Here is a 23010-nt window from a genome sequence, read left to right as displayed (position 1 = left end):
CGTTTCCGTAATCTAGGCGAGACAGCAAGATTGCTCTCGCTATGGTCGCAGTATTTACTTCATTAATGAAGGGTCTGATGGCTCTTAGAAGATGCAAGAAGTACACATTATTTTTGTACAAATAATTGACCCGGGCTTCAGAACCTACTGACGCTTCGACCATCATCCCCAATGTTTTTACTTGGGGCAATACCGGTATGATTGCTTCTTTGATAGGGAAGGCTTTATATTGTGCTCCAAGTTTGGATCTTGCCTAACGGGATCCAAAGATCATTAATTCTGTCTTGGTATTATTTAGACACATCCAATGTCTTTGCATCCAGATATCAATGATGTTGTAGACCTCCTCTATTTTAGCGCTGTCGGTGAGTTAGTCTCTTTTCAGTTCAATAATAAGCTGCATACCATCGGCGTAGTTTGTAAAAAATACACTAATGTTTTCCAGCAGGTCACAGAGGCTTCTCATATATAGGTTGAATAGTAATGGGGACAAATTGGCTCCCTGAGGAACTCCAAACATGATCGGCGATGCCTCTGAGAATTTGTCGCCCCAATGTATTCTTGCCTTCCTGTCCTTCAAGAAGGAGGCTAGCAATGCCAGCAATATTGTAGAACACCCAGCGATTTTGTCATGTGCTGATTGAAGTAACTGGTGGTCTACCAGGTCGAAAGCTGCGCTGAGATCCAGCAGCATGAGTAGCCCGGGTTTACCTTTCTCTATCAGCTCCAGCATATGAGTCTGTAAATCCAGCATGGCTGACTCTGTGCTGTGAGCTGCCCGAAAACCTGATTGCTGTTCATAGAGTGTGTCAGATGCTTCCACGTGTTTTTTAGCTGATTTGTGGCTATGTTATCTAAGATCTTCAGGATGAAGTTCGAGTTAGTAATAGGACGTAAATTGCTGGGGGGCTAAACTAATTAGGCATTGCAGTGAGAATTGTCCCTTAAATTCCAGCAGATATTCTAAAAAGAATTCATTGTATGAAGAGCATCTATCAGTTTGGACCATGGATCCTGTAAACAACTAACCAGCTTTCTTGAAGAGAATAACATTTCTGTAGTTGTCGGGTTATAAAATGAACTCCAAAATAAAATGCAATTATGACCTGAAACATCCAGGAGCCAATGGTAAAGTAAGAGCATCAAATAGGATGCTTGTGTGTGCAAGTTATGATAACTGAGAATGAAATGAAACAATTTTAAGCTCTTCCTGCCCGACATAACATTTCTTCTCCACGCCACGCCATGTATATACATAAGGATGTTCTTAAGATGCATTTTATCACTGAGGTGTACTCCCTTGAAAATTCAGTGCTCCTTATCTCAAGATGAACTTCTAGACTATTCAGAATCACAAAAATATGACTAAGGATGAATGGTCTATGAGATATAATACATCATTTAGCACCCGGCGAGGGCACAATCAGAATGAAAGAAGCATTCTGATTGGCCCTCGCCGGGGCTTTACCTGGCTGAGAATCCCTCGATTCTCGGCCGGGAATCCAGCTGCCTTTTCCCCGGCGTGGGGTGTGGCAGCCCCTCAGCCAATGAGGAGGCTCGAAGCAGGGCCATCCTTGCTCTGAGCCTCCCCACAGCTGAGAAGCTGCCTTTGCCCAACGCCGGGGACTCAGGTATTTTTTTTGTATTCCTCCCTTCCCTCCCACATCCCTGCCCTCCCCACCCCACCCACCCCACTTAGCTAAAGCCTGTTTTGTCCCCAGCGTGGGATGATGGCAGCTTCCAACCGTGTGGAGACTTGAAGCAGGGCCATCCCCGCTCCGAGCCTCCACGCAGCTGAAGGCTTCCATAGTCCCCCACCGGGGACCCAGTTATGTTTTTCCCCCTTCCCTTCCTCCTCCCTCCCAAACCCAACCCCACTTACCTTCTTGTCTTTTTTTTCGGGAGTGGATGCGCTGGGAACAGAAATGTTCCCAGTGCGTCCACTCCCAATCGTCGCCAGGGAAAGGGAAAACGGACTCTGTTTTCCCTTTCCCGGCGGCCATTTTCTTGGTTGTATATTTTTTTTTCTTCTGTCAAACATTTCGGGACAGAAAAAAATGCTTTTAGTGCCCCAGTCACGCAGATCTTACAGGCCGGGTTACTAAAAGCAATATGACCCTTGCGGCAGGGGCATTACCGATTCAGGTAACTATGGGCCCCAGGCATTACCTGAGTCGGTAATGCCCCCACCGCTCGGGTCATATTGCTTAAATGTGAAATGCTGCATCACAAAAGCTTTTAATAATGACATTTTAATGGATACATCCATACAGACACTTAAGATGAAGTACTCAGCCAACTGCTATGCATGCAGGGCATACCTTGGAATGTCTTACCAATTCGTATTCCATTTGTATTTATCTGCCCCTTTTTTTTGCAAATCTGTGAAGCCCATTTTCAGTGATGCATTATGTCTGTATACAGCTTCTGTTGTTGTTTAGGTTATGTGACAGCAAATACAATCCTTTAAACATTAGATACTCAGGAATAGTAGATTCAAATTTGCACAAGAGAACTCCCCTTGTTTTGGAAAATGAGTGTTTGCAGTAAGGTGTGTAGTTGTTCTCTTGGAAAGGAAAGTCATTAGTAGTGGGTCATACAGGAAATGGTTCTCTCTCTGTTACTTGAAGTTCATGGATACTATTAAACTGAAAAAAGTCAGTGGGTTTAGGATCTGCAGCTGGAATTCTATTCTATTATTAGTCATTATCAACAGCGTACCTAGGATTATAAACCCAGCCATTGATTTAAGACCCTAACAAATATATTTTCAGGGAGATTTGATAAATGGAGAGCTAATGAGGCAGACATTCATGTACATATATGCCAGTATATATACTGTTACTCTACCTTGTTCATATATCTCCCTCCTTTGCATCATCTGGATTTATATGAAAATTCTCTCACCCATCCTTAAGGACACTGGTCCTCCGCTCTGTAAATCATAGTTAAACATTTGTGAAAGCATTTCTGAGCCAAACAGGCATTGCTTGCCTTGTCATTTTCACTAAATAAATACAAGTATGCCAATAATTACCAGTTGAATGACTAGCTTTTTTCACCATACATTGTGCTGGTCAATTTAGTTAAGTGAAGTAAACCTCTTTTCTCTGGGGTAGTGAGGAGGCTAATAAAATGGTTGGCGAGGAGGGGAAGGTGTTTTGTCATCTTCACTGATCACCAGATTTAGAATCTCTCATTGTTGGCTTGTGAACCCACCTCAATAGAAATGCAGTGAGATATGGTATTGAATGTCATTGCCATGGAATAAACTATTGCCACATATAATAAATGATAGCTCACTTCTGTGAATTTGACTATTGGAATTCTACATATGTTAAACGATTTTTAGAAACTGATTGTGATATAGATGGATCACTTTCTTATTTTATGCTTACAGAAAATGAGTTTATATGACAATATATTTCAATGGTTACCACAGTAAGGACCTGTTAGGGAATGGCACATGAATACACCATATAAAGTCCTAGGGGGGTCATTCCGAGATTGGAGGTAGCCATGGTGCTATTAGCACCATGGCTGTCTCCAATACCGGGTCCGGGGCCGGTCTGGCTGAATGAGGACTTACCGGGTCATTCCGACCCTGGAGGACCCTGTAAGTCCCCATTCAGTAAACCATTGCCCATTCCCATTCGAGCCCCCATAGGGCTCAATGGGAATGGGAGCTAATAACGGTACCGCAAATTGCGATACCGTTATTAGCTCCAAGGTCCCTAAATGGGACCCGCTAAGGACGTGTGGTCTGACCACACGTCCTTTGCGGTTCCCGCTAAGGGACCTCGGAATTGGGCGGTAAGGGTTTACCGGCATCGGCATCCTTACCTGTAACCCTTACCGCCCAACTCAGAATGACCCCCCTAGATTGATTGTAATTTTACTATGGCATTAACCCCCTGTTCCAATGGCTGGAACGCGGGAGAATGGGCCGGTACCCCAAGTTCTCGGCCCGAGCGAAGCAAGGGTGGATAAGAAGGGCTCCGGGCCGCTATCCCCCGTTCCAGCCATTGGAATGGGGGATTAAGGCTATTAGCACCGTGGGTTGCCAAAGCGGTAACCCAGGGTTCTAAAAAGAAGGGAAGCAGGCTGCATCCTGTTGTATGAAGGAAAATCCTTTTCCAGGATGGCCGCCATGCAAAGGGAAGCGGGGCTCCATATGGAGCACCTCTTCCCTATATGTGGTGGCCTGAGGGAGTCGAGTGGAAGGAGCAGATGAGGTGGCGTCACCCGCTGCCATCGAAATAATCTAAGTAGGGGCTAGGGTAGAAAAATAAATAAGGGAACGCAGGGATGAGGCAAGATGGCGTTGGGGGGAGCCGGCTGGCCATCAAGTGGCTTGAAATGCAGGCTTGCACCGGCGGTTGAAGCCTGCGTTCCTGGCATCTGATTGACTGACTTCCCCTGCCAGGGTGCTAATAAAAAATATATGTGGCATCGGTGGTAGTTCCGTAACAAATACAGGCAGATAGTAAAATTGCATCTAAAACCAAAATAGGCGATGGAATTAATCTCACCCTTCAGTGGTGTGATAGAGGTTTAGCTGTAACCAGCACTCTCTGTTCTTGTAACTTTAATCCTAAGGAATGCAATGAAGCAATACATGCTAAAGAGATGCTAGCATTGTTGTAGTGCCTCTGTATATATTAGCAATTATTTGGAAGACCCGTAAGTGACTTTTGGCAGCAGGACTAATCAGCAAAATTGGTAGTATTTCACAACTGTGTGCTGTTTGAATAAACAGCTGGCACAACCGAGATCATTATTTTATCAATTTAATTCCAGCATCACATTTTGCACGGGAATTAAAACATGTACATGCTAATGCGTTATCCCATGCTAATTAAAAGAGTGTTTTAAGTTGACATGCACTACCTCTTATTCCCATTGAACCGGCTGTCAAATATCTTGAAGTGGTGAACTTGGATTAACAAACTGAAGAAGTTGCTGTTCCAGTTTCGGAGCACATTCAGAAAGAAACTGTACACTATAAAGTCGAGGCTAGTTTACCTTGGAATCGTGATCAGTGGCAGCCTCAAGTCCAAGTCATAGAGATTCAACCTTATATTGTTTAGGATCTTCATTAACTTGTCTGTAGATTTTATTTCCGACATTCCGATAAGGCAGTATCATGCCTGGCGTCAGGACCAAAGTTGTGCCCAGCTGGTTCAGGGACATGGTGACTCCTGTGTGTGAGGCTCTGGGCATGGCACCTAGTCCAGCAAGGACGGCTAGGCTCATGGTGCCGTATTAGGTAAAGTAGTAGAACAAGACCTTGATCTCCTCACACATTAAGGTCTCCAATATACTTTCACATGTTCCGGTTGCATTATTGTTGACATCATGAATTTTCATTCACGTTTGCCACTACAACACAACACATTTTGTTTCATGCTCTCCTCCCACCGTGTGTTTAGTATTTACCCAGTTGATTAAGGAATGGAAGAGGGGCTAAACTCTTCTGCCCCTTTGTCTGATGACAGCCGCTGTGAAGTAATAGCGTGTGAACCCCAACGCCTGCAAAACACACGCACCGCCCCCACGAAAAGCAACGCCCATGCGCGATACATCACAGATGCGCATACGCGCTAAGGGCCTTTGGTCCAATGGAATCGCGTATGCGTGCTGACGGGCTTACGCGCTAAGGGACTTTCCTCGAATTACACACTGACGTGCAGAATTTTCACGTGCCAAATCACTCCGTATCAAGCTGGCCACGCGTAAGCACACGGAAGACCACGCTCCTGCCCAAAAGGCCGAATTACTGCCCCCCAGAGCCCCGAGCAGCCTCCCACGAGCCATCTGCTGCTGCCTGCCTGCCTGCTGCCACCGTGCCCTGCCATTTGGTGCCTGCACATCAGCCATCTGCAGGGGTCCAGTTGCTGTGTCCACCCCTGCTGGAACAGAACACCCCAGACTGGGATACCATCGCGTATTTACGCAGTTGATTAAGGAATGGAAGAGGGGCTAAACTCTTCTGCCCCTTTGTCTGATGACAGCTCCCAAGCAATGTATTCTATCATGCCCTCACCTCAAATTCTTGATAACCTCTGGAACAGTTGAAGGTTTTTTTATGTGCTGGACTCTCTATCCCTATGGGGCCACATAATTAAAACGTTGTCCTTCTGCAAAACGAATGGAGCAAGAGGTGCTTAGCACACATTTTGCTGCTTAGAGAATACGAAATAGAGCAAAAAGGTTCAAACCCAATCCGTACAATCTAAACATGCATTAGACTGCGTTATTTACTTCGTAGTATAACATTAAAATGAATGAAGTAAACATATGTATTTCTGAGTTAGGCGACAAAGTACAAATAGTCTGATACATTTTTGCCCTAATACAAACATTTTCGATAACATGGATTATGTCAAAACCTGCATGCTACATTCTGTGTTATGAAAGCATTTCTTTTTTTTTTTTTTTTTTTGCAGCGGGGAAAATGTGAGATAATCTGCACTTGCAGTCTGTCTCAAGGATGCAGCCTGGCTTCGTCAGTATTTACAGGCCGATTCATGGAATTAATGTGCGCCGAAAATTTCGGCACGAGCATGCGAAAACGTGCGATTCGCAGTGAAAGAGCGAAAATCGCAGTGCAAGTGCGAAAATCGCAGGGAAACCAGCGCACATCGATTCATGGAAGTCCGTGCGCGAGAAAAATATTGGATGTGCGCTGAAAAAGTGCGCGGCGCACGCTGGCGTACAGGTCATCGAACACCGTGCGATAAGGCCACAGCGAATTCGCACATAGCGCGGCGCACATAACAAAAGTAGGCGTAACACGGGGCGTTACACGCAGAATGGGGAACAACTCGTGAAAATGTGGGCGTCACGGGGGAAGTACAGGAGGCAAGTGCGCGGAACGCCCACACGCTCGCCTACAACACGTATTCATGGAATGGAATAGGGAAAAACAGCGCACGGCCAAAGACGCGCACAGGCCCATACATGTACGCCACACGAAAGCAGGCGGTAGCGTCCCTGCGCAGGCAAAAAATGAGCGCCAAAGTTCTACACGCGCGAGAAGTTCCACACGCGATCGGGCCTGGGGGAGCGTGTGCGTGTATTTCAGAGGTGCGCGAGAAGTTCCACACGCGATCGGGCCTGGGCGCGTGTATTTCAGGGGTGTGCGAGAAGTTCCACACGCGATTGGCCTGGGCGCGTGTATTTCAGAGGTGCGCGAGAAGTCCCACACGCGATCATGCCTGGGGGAGCGTGTGCGTGTATTTCAGAGGTGCGCGAGAAGTTCCACACGCGATTGGCCTGGGCGCGTGTATTTCAGAGGTGCGCGAGAAGTTCCACACGCGATCGGGCCTGGGGGAGCGTGTGCGTGTATTTCAGAGGTGCGCGAGAAGTTCCACACGCGATTGGCCTGGGCGCGTGTATTTCAGAGGTGCGCGAGAAGTTTCACACGCGATCGGGCCTGGGGGAGCATGTGCGTGTATTTCAGGGGCTTGCGGGTGGTATTACACGCGATCAGGCCTGGGGGAGCGGGGTACGTGTATTTCAGGGGCTCACGGGTGGTTTTACACGCGATCGGGCCTGGGGCAGCGGGGTACGTGTATTTCAGGGGCTCGCGGGTGGTTTTACACGCAATCGGGCCTGGGGGAGCGGGGTACGTGTATTTCAGGGGCTCGCGGGTGGTTTTACACGCGATCGGGTCTGGGGGAGCGGGGTACGTGTATTTCAGCGGCTCGCGGGTGGTTTTACACGCGATCGGGCCTGGGGGAGCGGGGTACGTGTATTTCAGGGGCTTGCGGGTGGTTTTACACGCGATCGGGCCTGGGGGAGCAGGGTACCACTCACCGTCTGCCTTACGTGTAGAAGAACGCATAGCCAACACCCACCCACTGTGAAGTAATAGCGTGTGAACCCCAACGCCTGCAAAACACACGCACCGCACCCCACGAAAAGCAACGCCCGTGCGCGATACATCACAGACGCGCATACGCGCTAAGGGCCTTTGGTCCAATGGAATCGCGTATGCGTGCTGACGCGCTTACGCGCTAAGGGCCTTTCCTCGAATTACACGCTGAAGTGCAGAATTTTCACGTGCCAAATCACTCCGTATCAAGCTGGCCACGCGTAAGCACACGGAAGACCACGCTCCTGCCCAAAAGGCCGAATTACTGCCCCCCAGAGCCCCGAGCAGCCTCCCATGAGCCATCTGCTGCTGCCTGCCTGCCTGCTGCCACCGTGCCCTGCCATTTGGTGCCTGCACATCAGCCATCCGCAGGGGTCCAGTTGCTGTGTCCACCCCTGCTGGAACAGAACACTCCCGACTGGGATACCATCGCTCCACAGCCCAGCCCCAGGACCCAGTTGCCCACCCACGCCTGCCTCGGGGGTCGCCATGTCAGGGCAAACACCATCCGAGACCACTGGCGACCCCCAGCCAGAGGGGCAGAGGGCCACCAGCTTCAGTCAGAAGGAAGTTGGTGTCCTGGTGGAGCTTGTCCTGGGGCATTATGTTGCCCTCTTCGGGTCACCACGCGCCGACAAGGAAGGACGGGACAGGATCTGGGACGACTTTGTGGTTGCCATCAATGCGGAGGGGGTGGCAACCCGCAACATCAAGCAAGTCAAGAAGCGCTGGGAGGACTTGAGGTCCAGGACCCTCATAAAGGCCCGGCGCCTCGTGGGGGGGAGGGCCGGGGCAGCATGAGTACCATCCAGCTGAGGGTCCTGGAACGCATACTCCCAGCGCTCCATGCCCAGATCCTTGAGAGGCAGACCCGTCTGGAGTCGAGCGGTAAGTGGCCAAGCATTGCTGTGTGAGACAGGGCATGTTGCAGTGTGCTGGTTGTCTGATACTTGCCTGTATGTGTGACATAGGCCATGTACACTTGTGTGTGTGCAGGGACATCATGGTCATGCATGTGAGACCAGTAATGTGTGAAGCACACGGTTGGTGTATGTGTTTAAATGCAACATGGGGAGCCCTATGCGGAATGGACACATGAGAGCATGCCAGTCTCTGTTCCTGGACATGGGTGGGGGTGAGGGATGGGTGCTGATGCCATGTACATGTATGGTGTCCATGTCTGTGTTTCTGACCTGCGTGTCTGTGAATTGTGAATGCCATGGATGCATGACACATGTCTGTGACAATGTTCAAAATCACTGATGCAGCCTAGTTATCCTTGCATCCACTGTGTCTGGGGTGCACAAGTCCAGATGGATGAAAGTACGTTGAAGTGTGTGCATGTGATAGGCATGACCCATGATGCATGTGAGTCCAAAAACAACATTGTATGCTTCAAGAGTCCCTTGGACATGTTTGCTTATGTCCATAGCATGCGCCATGCCTGTTACTGCATGTGTTTTGCCTGCACTGACCCATGTGTTGTGGAGGGACATGATGGAAGTGATCTTTGACAGTGCCACTCATCTGCTATTGCTTCCTGTCTAGCGGACCATTGTACAGTACCCTGATGCTTGTGTTCTATGTCTCCCTCTACACAGCACAAAGTGAAGAAGAGGGCGGAGATGGCGCTGTGGAGCTAAGCGGCGGGGATGCCCCCACGGCTGCAGCGGAAGGGGTGGGTGAGCCCCCACAGTGGCTTGCAACGGCGGAAGACGGTGTGGAGCCATCCAGGTTGGTGGTTTCCACAGAGGAGGAGGAGGCCGCTACTGAGCCACACATGGGGCCTGGTGGGGGCACCCCTGCTGGTGCAAGTGGTGCAGTCCAGGGGCAGGGACAGGAGGCAGCACAGGTCGCCGTGGAGGTGCCTGTGCATGTCACTGTCCCTGTGACTGCACCACCATGCACCAGCAGGGATGCCCCATCCCAGGCCCGTCCGCAGGTAGGGGGGATGTCCATGTCATCTGATTCCCCTCCACCTGCGGACGAGGGGACCCCTGGCCATATGGAGAAGGTCCTGATTGGTGTCGCGTTGCGCACGGCTGTCATTCGTGATGAGGTGCGTGCTTCCCGGGGGGAGCACGCACGTCATCACGAAGAGCACCGTGCCAACGTGGCCCAGTTGGGAGCGGTCATGGTCGGGGGTCTCGTACATGTGTCGGGCACTCTGGCGACCCTCTCCTCCTCTGTGGAGGCTATGCGCCAGTCATACTCCATGCTGTCTTCCGGCCCAGATGCCACCAGGGCCCCCTGTGGACCTGCCCCGACCAATGCAGCCACCTCGGTGGGGATCCCATCCCTGCCACAGTCGGGAGTCGGAGGTCCAGCAGGGGTGGACACACCGGCAACTGGACCCCAGCAGATGGAGGATGTGACGGCATCATCGGGCAGGACACGTGCACGACGGCGTCAGTGGATTCCATCAGCCTGGATGCCGTCGTGCTGGCACAGGCAGTTGCGTCGGAGGCAGCGGCAGGCTCGACGTGGGAGGCATCATGGCTCACAGCCATCAACATCAGGGGTGCAGGCATCGGCCGGAGGGCAGGAGAACCATGGAATGGGAGTGGCTTCCGTGTGGGAGCGGTTGGGCCAGCAGATAGGTGCGGAGCGGCAGCGGGCAGAGGAGGAACGGCTCACAATGGTCAGGGCGGAGGACTCCATGCGGAGGGCGCTGAGGCGGGCTGAGTGCCTCGAGGGTCTTCGCAGGGAGTTGAAGCTGGACACTGCATTACCCTGCGAGACCTCGGGGCCAGGCAACATGCCCGCCTCTAAGCCATTGAACAGGAGTTTGATGATGTCCTGGCCCATGTCAACAATCAGTGAGCCGTCGGACTAGCCCGCTGCCCTTGTAAATAGTTATGTAGTTAGTGTTAGGTTTCCTTTGCTTTTTTATTTATTTTGGACCTTTTGGACAATGGACCACATTTTTGTATATAGTTTTTTTATTAGGTAGTATTTTTATATAGGTTTCATTTCTTCAGTTGGGATCATGGACCCTGGATTGTTTATCTGTATATAGTTGACTGTTGGATTTTAGTTTTTTTTTTTGGATTTACCCATGGAGCAATGGTTTTCGGTTTTGTTTTTACCTTGGATTTACTTTCTTGAACTGTAACTTGGACACCTTTCCTTTGGATTATGATTTGTCGTTTTTCATTATTTTACAGACATGCTGCTTTTGGTTTTTGATTCCCATTGTCATTTGTTTATTTTTTATTCCATTTATGCTGTTTTTAATACATTTTTTTCATCAAACTTCAATGTGTAGTATCATCTCATTGGCATCATGCATATCATGATATGGGTTTTGAGATTCACTGACACCCATTGGGTGTATGTGAGGGACATGTGTTCATTTCCAAACTTGCAATTGGGGTTCTATCATGTCATTGCCATTTCTAAGTGGGTGGATGCAATACTCGGGTGGGTGTTTGGCATTTGGATGCTGACCATAAGGGCCAGGGATCTAGATTGTGATGACATGTTGGCTGGGGGACATGTGTGGGGGCCTGATGGCAGGTGCCCCGCAATGCTGGGGGGTGGGGGTGCAGGGGGACATGTGTGGGACATGAGTGGGGGCCTGCTGGCAGGTGCCCCGCAATGCTGGGGGGTGGGGGTGCAGGGGGACATGAGTGGGACATGAGTGGGGGCCTGCTGGCAGGTGCCCCGCAATGCTGGGGGGTGTGGGTGCAGGGGGACATGAGTGGGACATGAGTGGGGGCCTGCTGGCAGGTGCCCCGCAATGCTGGGGGGTGGGGGTGCAGGGGGACATGAGTGGAACATGAGTGGGGGCCTGCTGGCAGGTGCCCCGCAATGCTGGGGGTGGGGGTGCAAGGGGACATGAGTTGGTGATCAGTAGTGCAAGGAGACATGTGCCTTTGCTGGGGGGCATGCCCATGTTGGGTGGGCTGCCTGCGGGACATGACCAGGGATGCAGGGTCGTCCCCTGTGGTGTGGGCTGCCTGCAGGGGCCGTGGAGGGTGTACAAGGAACACCTGGGAGGACCCACACTGCCAAATCACATGTAGGACTCCCCGGCACCCCTGAAATACACGTACCCTGCTGAAATCGCGTGTGAAACTTCTCGCGCACCCCTGAAATACACGTATCCTGCTGAAATCGCGTGTGAAACTTCTCGCGCACCTCTGGAATACACGCGCCCAGGCCAATCGCGTGTGGAACTTCTCACGCACCTCTGAAATACATGCACACGCTCCCCCAGGCCCGATCGCGTGTGGAACTTCTCGCGCACCCCTGAAATACGCGCACACGCTCCCCCAGGCCCGATCGCGTGTGAAACTTCTCACGCACCTCTGAAATACACGCGCCCAGGCCAATCGCGTGTGAAACTTCTCGCGCACCCCTGAAATACACGCACACGCTCCCCCAGGCCCGATCGCGTGTGGAACTTCTCGCGCACCCCTGAAATACACGCACACAGGCCAATCGCGTGTGAAACTTCTCACGCACCTCTGAAATACACGCGCCCAGGCCAATCACGTGTGGAACTTCTCGCACACCTCTGGAATACATGCGCCCAGGCCAATCGCGTGAGGAACTTCTCGCGCACCCCTGAAATACACGCACCCAAGCCGTTCGCGTGTAAAACTTCTCGCGCACCCCTGAAATACACGCACACGCTCCCCCAGGCCCGATCGCGTGTGGAACTTCTCGCGCACCTCTGAAATACACGCGCCCAGGCCAATCGCGTGTGGTACTTCTCGCGCACCCCTGAAATACACACACGCAGCCCGTTCGCGTGTAAAACTTCTCACGCACCCCTGAAATACACGCACACGCTCCCCCAGGCCCGATCGCGTGTGGAACTTCTCGCGCACCTCTGAAATACACGCGCCCAGGCCAATCGCGTGTGGTACTTCTCGCGCACCCCTGAAATACACGCACCCAGCCCGTTCGCGTGTGAAACTTCTCGCGCACCTCTGAAATACACGCACACGCTCCCCCAGTCCAGATCGCGTGTGAAACTTCTCGCGCATGCGTGTTCCCGAAACCCGTAATACACGTTCCCCGCTTTGCGTTTGCTGTTTGCCAGTCCGGTAAACTGGTACAGGGTTGGCGCAGCCCTTTGCGATGGTTTTGCGATCTTGATGGCTTTTCCTTGCGCAAGGGCGTTCTTGGGGGCGTAACTGCCGCTGCTGCAGGGCCGCTGCGCCACTCTGCGCCACGTCTGCTTTTGGAGGCGAGAATCCATGAATACGCTGTGCGCGGAAAATGATTTTATCGCACGCAGCTGGCGCAGACATTCGCACGGGCACGCTGTGCGCCAGCCGCGTGCGCCACTTTTGTGCGAATTTCCATGAATTACCCTGTTAATCTCGAGGCGGCAGGCTGGCTTTGATAGAAGATTTGTTTTAGAAAGTAAAACATTGTATTAAACATCTTACCTGTATCTTTGATGTTAGTGTAATGAGCCGCCTTTTGCACTGCACATTTGCACTCCCCCATACAAATGAGTACCCGTTTTCTGCCATGCTCGAACGGGAGGCAGAGTTTCCGATTACAACTAAACGCTGATTACCATGCTCTTGGCAAGCAGAGTTTAAATATAATTGTAAACACTGCCTGCCATGCTTGCATGTTGGGAAGCATTTGCAATGCATCCCATTGGCGTCTGCCTCCTTTATGATAAAGCCAGCAGGCTCCAAAGGGATCCCCAGCATTTATACCAAGAAAATGCATGCTGGCTCAAATGCTCAGGCATTTTTAAGGTGGAAGGAAAGGCAGGCAGAGGAAATGCGAGTTCCATTCCTCTCCTTCACTCCACCATACAAATATATGAAAATTGGCCGTAGCATTAGCAAAATGCATAAAAGCCTTTCTGCAAGACTTTTACGCATTTTGCTCTTGCTACGCCGGCCGAAAATGAGCCCCATGGAGTAAGCAAAAGAGGCTTACAATGGTCAGAAAGATAAGAAGGCGAAACAGGCACCAGATTGCCAAGTTGTTGCTCCTAAATGGTTTATTTTACTTATTGTATTTGTTGGTAGCACCCAGACCTGGGGGTATCACGTCGCTAAGAAAGCAGTACATAGTGAGTTACAATATGGTAAGAACAGTAAGATTACATATTTACATAAACAGCTAGTCATGATCATACGTGCACAGTGGGCTGTGTGAGTTACATTTATTTGTTAAATAGTGAAGATGTTCTTTTCTTTCAGAAGAGCGTATGACTGTCTTCATTCTGGATCTGCAGAGGGAGGGCGTTCCAAAGTGTGCGAGCGATGGTAGTAAAGCAGGTGCCTCCAGCTCTCTTCCTGGCAAATCTGGGTATGTGCAGGGTAGTTGTGGAGGAGGAGCAGAGATTGTATGTGTTATGTTTCTTAGTGATACGGTTCATGAGGTATGGGGGGCAGTATTGGGTAGGCAGCAGTGAGTGATAGTGAGAAGTTTAAAGTCAATATAAGCTTTGATGGGAAGCCAATGAGCCTCCCTTCTGATTTGTGAAATGTGATTGGAACGATTCATGCCCCAGACAGCTCTGAGAGCATTATTTTGGAGCAGTTGAAGTTTGTTTATATTTTTTGTAGAAGTCCCTGCTAAGATGGCATTGCAATAGTCCAATGTGCTGTCTATGATGGCTCTGACTAGAGTGGGGCAATTGTTGGGGGTGAGGAATCTTCTGTAGAGGTTAATGAGTTTGGTGGAGTAGGTTGCAGAGGAAGCGATTGCCTTGACATATTTTTGCATGTTGAGTTCAGTGTCCATATAAACACTAGTATTTTGACATGGGCGGAGAAAGGGATGGTGTTGCCATCGATGCAAAAGGATGAGAAGGCTGGGCTAAGGTGTTTGAGGTGATGTGGGGAGCCCACGATAAGGAGACCTGTTTTTTCATCATTCAGAGGTGGGGAGTCGCCATCCATGACTGAATGATACCGAAGACAAGGTTGATGTTGGCAGAGTCTTGTTCGTGGTTTCTGGTGATGGTGAGGAGGACTTGAGTATCATCAGCGAAATTGGTATAGGGTATGTTGAGGCTGTCTAGGTTGTCAAAGAGGGGTTTGGTAGACATGTTGTAGAAGCTAGGGGAGACGTAAGAGCCTTGGGGACACCACAGGAGACGGGTATGGGGTCAGCTGATTCAGACCCTACGAAGACCCTAGTAAAAACAGTGTGTGCATTCTACTCTCATAAAATGTTACAGATTCATCCATCCATGTTCATTTAGTTTAAAAAACAAACTGGCTACTTTGCAAAAAGCATTCAATATTCCATATCAGAAAACCCTGTGTGAGCTGGAAGTGATTCTATGTCACATCACCAAAGTCCTGTGAATTTGAGGAACTTTACGTGTATGAAAAGGGTATGGTCTAAAGCGTTGTCCATGCAATGCATCAGTGGAGGAGATGGGTATGAGGTTTTCTAATTACCGTCCTGATAAGCCCTGAGAAGAAGGGGAGGAGGACAGGCTTGGACTGGCCTATAGGACAATAGGCCTACGACCGAACCAAAAACACAAAATGCTGTTATGGGCCAGTTTGATGAGTTACTTCACTATGCGGCTAGTAGTTTTGACCAGCGTTGCTGAATACATATTCTTTAAAATGCACAATGTGCATCACATTTTACCAAAAAACTCCCCTTTGGGTACTATCCAAACAGTGTCACAAAAGGAATTAATAGTAATTTGCAACTGTGAGCCACTTTTTCATTGGTGCCCGAGACAATTTTATGGACCAGTGCGACCCTGGAGGAAGCTTCTGAGGGGAACACCAGTAGTGGGCTAAAGTGCATAAATAGAATTATGACAAGACTCACAATGCCCCAAGATTAGGTACACAAGGTGGGTCGAAGTTGTCACAAGTGAGAGGACTTTGCATGTTAACATGTGTACATGACCAAAGAGAAGCATTGCATAATTGGAGTATTCATATGCTCTTTGCAAGTATCAAGATCCATGTGTTGATTTACTTTGAACAGTCAATGATTTTTGTAATTAAATGTTCAGCCACAGATTGAAGCCTTTTTAATTTTACTCAGATCAAGTTCAAGAGAGCATTAGCTATGCAGGGAATTTGAAATGTGTCCCACTGCCAATTGAAAGAAATTCATGATCAAGTTCTTTAAAATGTTGAAACACCATATTGCTCAATGGGTTCTGATTTCACGAGCAAAGCTGTAGTAGAGTTGCTGCTGATTTAGGACACTCTGAAGACTGGGGATGTGTGGGCACGTTCACATAGACTGTTGCCTTTGGTTTTCCAGTGGATTTAGGGGCATAATTGGTTGGAAACTGACCTCAAATGCATCATGCTCGACAGAGGCACTGTCGGTCATTGTCTGTTTTTTCAGCATTACAGATATTCCATATCTCTTGGTCACACTTGATGATTTGTGCGTCTACATTCATTGAGGTAAAACGCACAACTAGTGGCCACTTGTTTATGTTTCTTTACAGAAAAAGATCATAAGAGGGGCTGTGCCCCCAACGCCCTAGAGCAGTGCCCCAACTGATAATACAATCCTGCAGAGGTTTGTAGATTGACCCATTAGTTCCTCCTTTCACCTGTTCTTAGACAAGGAAGTAGTTATCCTTGAAAGATGCATGAAGAATCTCTGTTAGACCACACATTTTAGGGCATTTGCGATGTTATATGACCATGGCAAGTCTGTGATAACTATATTCAAACAAGAGAAATGAAATATCACAACAATTATATTTTAAACAGTCAAAACTGTGTTCTGTTAATTTGGGATACAACCTACGCTGGCACGACTCAAGAGCATTAATATGATGAATGTGTTTTATATGATTAGCTCAGAATATTAATACAACATTTAAGAAAATAACTCTGAGTAACACTGTCAAAATGCTTGTGAAATTGATGTTACGAAATGTTATGAAATGTTGTAGAACAGAGTTCTACACAAACTGAAACACACATGCTTAGATCAACACATCAACGCAACATGCTTCACTCAGAATCAGAAGGGATGTGACCAAGCAGTTCGATCTGGACTAGCCCTTTTGGATTGGGTCCAAGCCTGATTTGCATACGGTCTTTCCCCTTTTGTAATGGCTTGGAAGGCATAGAAAAAGGGTGTGGAGGTTTGCCCAGAGTAATGCCGTAGTTTAAGATTAATTCAAAACCTTCCAGCCATCACCTCTTTTGTTTTGTTTTATCGCCCTAGTGGGACGGTCATGCCCAGACAGCGGTCCCGTGCCTGCTGTTCCTAGAGACCCAAGCTACTCCTCACTGATCAGGCCCAAGAAGGCTGACACATGTCGCAGATGATTGTGGTCTGGTGCAGAAGGGATGTGACCAAGCAGTTTGGGCTGGACTATCCCTTTTGGGGTGGGACCATGCCTGATTTGCATATGGTCTTTCTCCTTTTGTAATGGATTGGCAGGCGAAGAACCATGGTCTGGAGGGTTTCCCAGAGCAATGCTAGAGGTTAAGACTAATTCAAAACCATCCAGCCATCACTTATTTTGTTTTGCTTTGCCACCCATAGAGGGACGGGTATGCCCAGATGTGGTTCCTGTGCCTGCTGGGCTTAGTTGCCCTAGCTACTCCTCACCAATGAGGCCCAACATGGCTGAAACATGCCTGAGGGTGCTTGTGGTTTCATACAGAAGGGATGTGACCAAGCAGTTCGGACTGGATTACCCCTTTTGGGGTGGGACCAACATTGATTTGCATATGGTCATTCCCCTTTTGTAAAAGCTTGGTAGGTGAAAGACAAGGGTCTGGTGGGTTGTATAGAGCAATACCAGAGGTTAAGATTAATTCATATCCTTCCAGCCATCACCTCTTCTGTTTCGCTTTGTTACCCAAGGGGGACAGGTACGCCTAGACATGGTCCTGTGCCTGCTGGGCTTAGAGCCCCTAGCTACTCCTCACTAATGAGACCCAACATGGCTGAAACATGTCAGGGGATGCTTGTGGTCTCATACAGAAGGGATGTGACCAAGTAGTTAGGATTGGATTACCCCTTTTGTGGTGGGACCAACCCTGATTTGCATATGGTCATTCTCCTTTTGTAATGGCTTAGCTGGCGAAAGACAAGGGTCTGGTGGGTTGTATAGAGCAATACCAGAGGTTAAGATTAATTCATAACCTTCCAGCCATCACCTCTTCTGTTTTGCTTTGTTATCCATGGGGGATGGGTACGCCTAGACATGGTCCTGTGCCTTCTGGGCTTAGAGAGTCAAGGTACTCCTCACTGATGAGGCCCAATTAGGATGAAATATGTCTGGAGATGCATGTGGTCTTGTGTAGAAGGGATGTGACCAAGCTGTTCGGACTGGACAACCCATTTTGGATTGGGACCAAATCTGCATATGGTCTTTCCCCTTTTGCAATGGCTTGGCAGGTGAAGAGCGAGGGTCTGGGCAGTTGCCCTGAGCAATGCCAGAGTTTAAGAATAATTCAATACCTTCCAGCCATCACCTCTTTTGTTTCGCTTTGTCGCCCTAGTGGGACGGTCATGCCCAGACAACGGTCCTGTGCCTGCTGCTCCTAGAGACCCAAGCTACTCCTCACTGATCAGGCCCAAGAAGGCTGACACATGTCGCAGATGATTGTGGTCTGGTGCAGAAGGGATGTGACCAAGCATTTTGGGCTGGACTATCCCTTATGGGGTGGGACCATGCCTGATTTGCCTATGGTCTTTCTCCTTTTGTAATGGATTGGCAGGCGAAGAAACATGGTCTGGAGGGTTTCCCAGAGCAATTCTAGAGGTTAAGATTAATTCAAAACCATCCAGCCATCACTTCTTTTGTTTTGCTTTGTCACCCAGAGAGGGACGGGTATGCCTAGATGTGGGTCCCATGCCTGCTGGGCTTAGTTGCCCTAGCTAATTCTCACCAATGAGGCCCAACATGGCTGAAACAGGTCTGGGGGTGCTTGTGGTCTCATACAGAAGGGATGTGACCAAGCAGTTCGGATTGGATTACCCCTTTTGGGGTGGGACCAACCCTAATTTGGATATGGTCATTCCCCTTTTGCAATGGCTTGGCAGGCGAAAGACAAGGGTCTGGTGGGTTGTATAGAGCAATTCCAGAGGTTAGGATTAATTCATAACCTTCCAGCCATCACCTCTTCTGTTTTTCTTTGTTACCCAAGGGGTACAGGTACGCCTAGACATGGTCCTGTGCCTGCTGGGCTTAGAGCCCTAGCTACTCCTCACCAATGAGACCCAACATGGCTGAAACATGTCTGGAGATGCATGTGGTCTTGTGTAGAAGGAATGTGACCAAGCAGTTCGGGCTGGAATACCCATTTTGGATTGGGACCAAATCTGATTTGCATATAGTCTTTCCCCTTTTGGAAATGCTTGGCAGGTGAAGAGCGAGGGTCTGGGGGGTTGCCCAGAGCAATGCCAGAGGTTACGAATAATTCAATACCTTCCAGCCATCACCTCTTTTGTTTTGCTTTGTCTGTCCAAGTGGGACGGGTATGCCCAGATGAAGGTCCCGTGCCTGCTGGTCCTAGAGACATAAGCTACTACTTACTGATGACGCCCAACAAGGCTGAAACATGTCTATGTTTGATTGTGGTCTGGTGCAGAAGGGATGTGACCAAGCAGTTTGGGCTGGACTATCCCTTTTGGGGTGGGACCAAGCCTGATTTGCATATTGTCTTTCCCCTTTTTTAATGGCTTGGCTGGCAAAGAACGGGGTTGTGGAGGGTTGTTCAGAGCAATGCTAGAGGTTAAGATTAATTCAAAACCTTCCAGCCATCAATTATTTTGTTTTGCTTTGTCACCCAGAGAGGGACGGTTATGCCCAGATGTTTGTTCCATGCCTGCTGGGCTTAGAGACCCAAGCTACTCCTCACCGATGAGGCCCAACATGGCTGAAACATGTCTGGGGATACTTGTGGTCTCATGGAGAAGGAATGTGACCAACCATTTTGGGTTGGATACCCCCTTTTGGGGTGGGACCAATCCTGATTGGCATGTGGTCTTTCCCCTTTTGTAATGCCTTGGCAGGTGAAGAACAAGGGTCTGGAGGGTTGCCCGGAGCAATGCCAGAGGTTAAGATTAATTGAAAACCTTCCAGCCATCACCTATTTTGTTTTGATTTGTCACCCAAATGGGACAGCCATACCCAGGCATGGGTCCTGTACCTGCTGGACCTAGAGACATAAGCTACTCCTCACTGGTGAGGCCGAACAAGGAGGAAACATGTCTGCATATGATTGCAGTTTGGTGCAGAAGTGATGCTGTTTTGGCTGGACTATACTTTTTGGGGTGGGACCAAGCCTGATTTGCATATGATCTTTTCCCTTTTGTAATGCTTTGGCAGGAGAAGAACAAGGGTCTGGAGGGTTGCCCAGAGCAATGCTAGATGTTGAGATTAATTCAAATCTTTCCCACCATCACCTTCTTTGTTATGCTTTGTCACCAAGAGTGGGATGGGTATGCCCAGACGTGGGTCCCATGCCTGCTGAGCCTAGAGACACAAGCTACTCCTCACTGATGAGGCCCAACAAGGCTGAAACATTTCTGGGGATGCCTGTGGTCTTGTGCAGAGGGTTGTGAGCAATCAGTTCAGTCTGGACTACCTCTTTTGGGGTGGGACTATGCCTAATTTGCATATGGTGCTTCCCCTTTTGTAATGGCTTGGCATGTGAAGAACAAGGGTCTGTAGGGTTGCCCAGAGAAATTCCAGAGGTTAAGAGTAATTCAAAACCTTTCAGCCATCACTTCTTTTGTTTTGCTTTGTCACCCAAGTGGGACGGTTATGCCTAGACATGGGTCCCGTGCCTGCTGGGCCTAGAGACCCAAGCTACTCCTCACTGATGAGGCCCAATAAGGCTGAAACGTATCTGGGGATGCTTCTGGTCTGGTGCAGAAGAGATATGACCAAGCAGTTTGGGCTGGACTACCCCTTTCAGGGTGGGACCAACACTGATTTGCATATGGTATTTCCCCTTTTGTAATGGCTCGTAGGCGAAGAGCAAGGGTCTGGAGGGTTGCCCAGAGTAATGCCTGTAAGAGGATTCAATTAAACACTACAGCTAAGTCAATGCCTAGTCTGGGATACTGAATGGAAACCCTTATTGATATATCTTTATGTCCAGTTCATGAGTTCTGGATGACTACCCCTATATAACACCCCTCTCTTGGAATCCCCCTGACCCCACTGAGCCAAGAAGTAGTTCTGTTTTGCAAGTTTAAAAGGTTTATTTGAGAATTTAAACAATATATATATATATATCACACTTTTATAATGAATTAATAATTGAATATCACACTTAATCTGAGCAGTAATCAATAATGGATAGTCTGGCACTAGCACACTTCTTTATAATCAATGATGAGTGGGTATAGGATGGATAAAATAGCAACAATACTTTTATGGTTTCAAATAGATGCAATGTGGAATGAAAATGCAGTACAGAAAATAACTTGATAGGATTTCAGCAAAAGACAATGTAATCACTTTCTTGGACAATTCACCCCCCCCCTTATGCAATGTAAGGAGATGAAGATGAGAGCACACAGTTCTTAGGAATGCAATCAAATAGAATTCAGTTCAATTCCCCCCCAGCAGCTTATACAACAGGTAGGAGTTTTGAAACACAGGCAAAATGCTTTGAATATGGTGACAATGCAGTGAGAATATGCTGAAAATGCTTTTAATTCCCTTTAGGAGGTTCAGGGTGAGTGAGAGATACTATGGATGAGTGCAGGCTCACTTTAGCAATGATTCAGGGATGGTGATTAAGAGGCAAACGAATTTTTTGGCAAAGGAAAGCAAGGAAGCTGCTGTTTTCACACATGGCTGGATTTTTAACCAAATCGCGAATCGCGGCAAAATTCTTGAATGCGTGAATCACGATTATGGCAAAAGTTCTAGGTCCGTTGACAAGCTAAGATTCTAAGCTTTCAGAGGAAAGTTAAACCAAGTTTCTAGCCCAAACGGTTCCAAAGATATGAACGATTTTGTAAAGGTCGTTTTTCGAATTTAAAGTAACTCAAATTGACAGGTGACAGCTTTTAAAAATGACAGGTGACAGCTATGCGGCTGCAGAGTTGACAAGTGACAGTTAGGAGGCAGTTCTACTTAAATTAAATAGATTGAATTATATCACTGGAAACTAAGAGATTTGGTTTCACACCGTCCTAGCTGTACTCACAATGTATTTGGAAGGTCTAGGTCTCACGGATCGGGTCAAGATGGCTTCGGTTCTGGTTTCGCCCCGGTCGGTTTCTGCGCACAGCGTCTGGTCTCTGCTCTGCTGGTCTGGTCTGACACTGCTCCTGGCCAGGCTCCTGGATCTCTGGGTACAGCGTCTGTGCACAGCTCCTGGATCTTTCTGCACAGCTTTCTCTGGACACAGCGCTGATCTGCACGGCTCCTGGATGCTGCTACCGCTGTTAGGTTTGCTGGAAGCTGAGGCCTGCTGAGAAGAGTTCTCAGTTTGTGGGTTTAGGCCCTTGCTTTGAGTTCTGAATCAAGTTCTTTGGAGTTTTAAAGTCTAAGTGTTGGATCTGGTATCTTCTGGATGTTGTGTGGTCCGACAGAGCGCGTTGCAGCAACTGGATTTGAATCTCTCTACCTGTCCCAGCAGTCTCTTTTTATGTGTTTTGAAAATGGGTGTGTGCCTGGGCCTAGCTAAGCCTGCTCCTCTCTGCTTGTCATTGGCCAAATTCTCCCCTCTCCCATGATTGGGGGAAGGAAATGTGAGTCAGAGTGATGCTGTAGGTTTTATGGGTCAGAGGATCCTCCCCTGGTCAGTTTGCCCACAAATCTATATTTGATTCAAATACATATTGCAGAGATACACAGTTGTTTAAAATTACATGCACCCATCACATATCACATGAGGTATACTCTGTTCAAACTCTGCTCTTCCTGGGGGCTTGCATTCAGAAATGGCAACATTTTGCACTTTTTAACTGGTTTTGCAATATCGGACATTTACCCAAATGTACACATGTGTGCACAAGGAGTATGGACATTAATTGATGAAGTGTCAGATTTTTAACATGCAGACATTTGGAGTGAAACCCTATTTTCCGCTAGCAACCCCCCAGATCATGCCACCAGGTCCTAAAACCTCTTAGAATGTGGGCAGAAAAATCACAAGAATGATGGTATCATTTAGATAATTTTGACAAGTCCGCACCATGAGTTATACATCTTTCTTAAA

Source organism: Ambystoma mexicanum, chromosome 10, assembly GCF_040938575.1.
Source record: "Ambystoma mexicanum isolate Mex_15411 chromosome 10, UKY_AmexF1_1, whole genome shotgun sequence".
Lineage (NCBI taxonomy): Eukaryota > Metazoa > Chordata > Amphibia > Caudata > Ambystomatidae > Ambystoma > Ambystoma mexicanum.
This window is presented reverse-complemented; position numbering follows the sequence as displayed.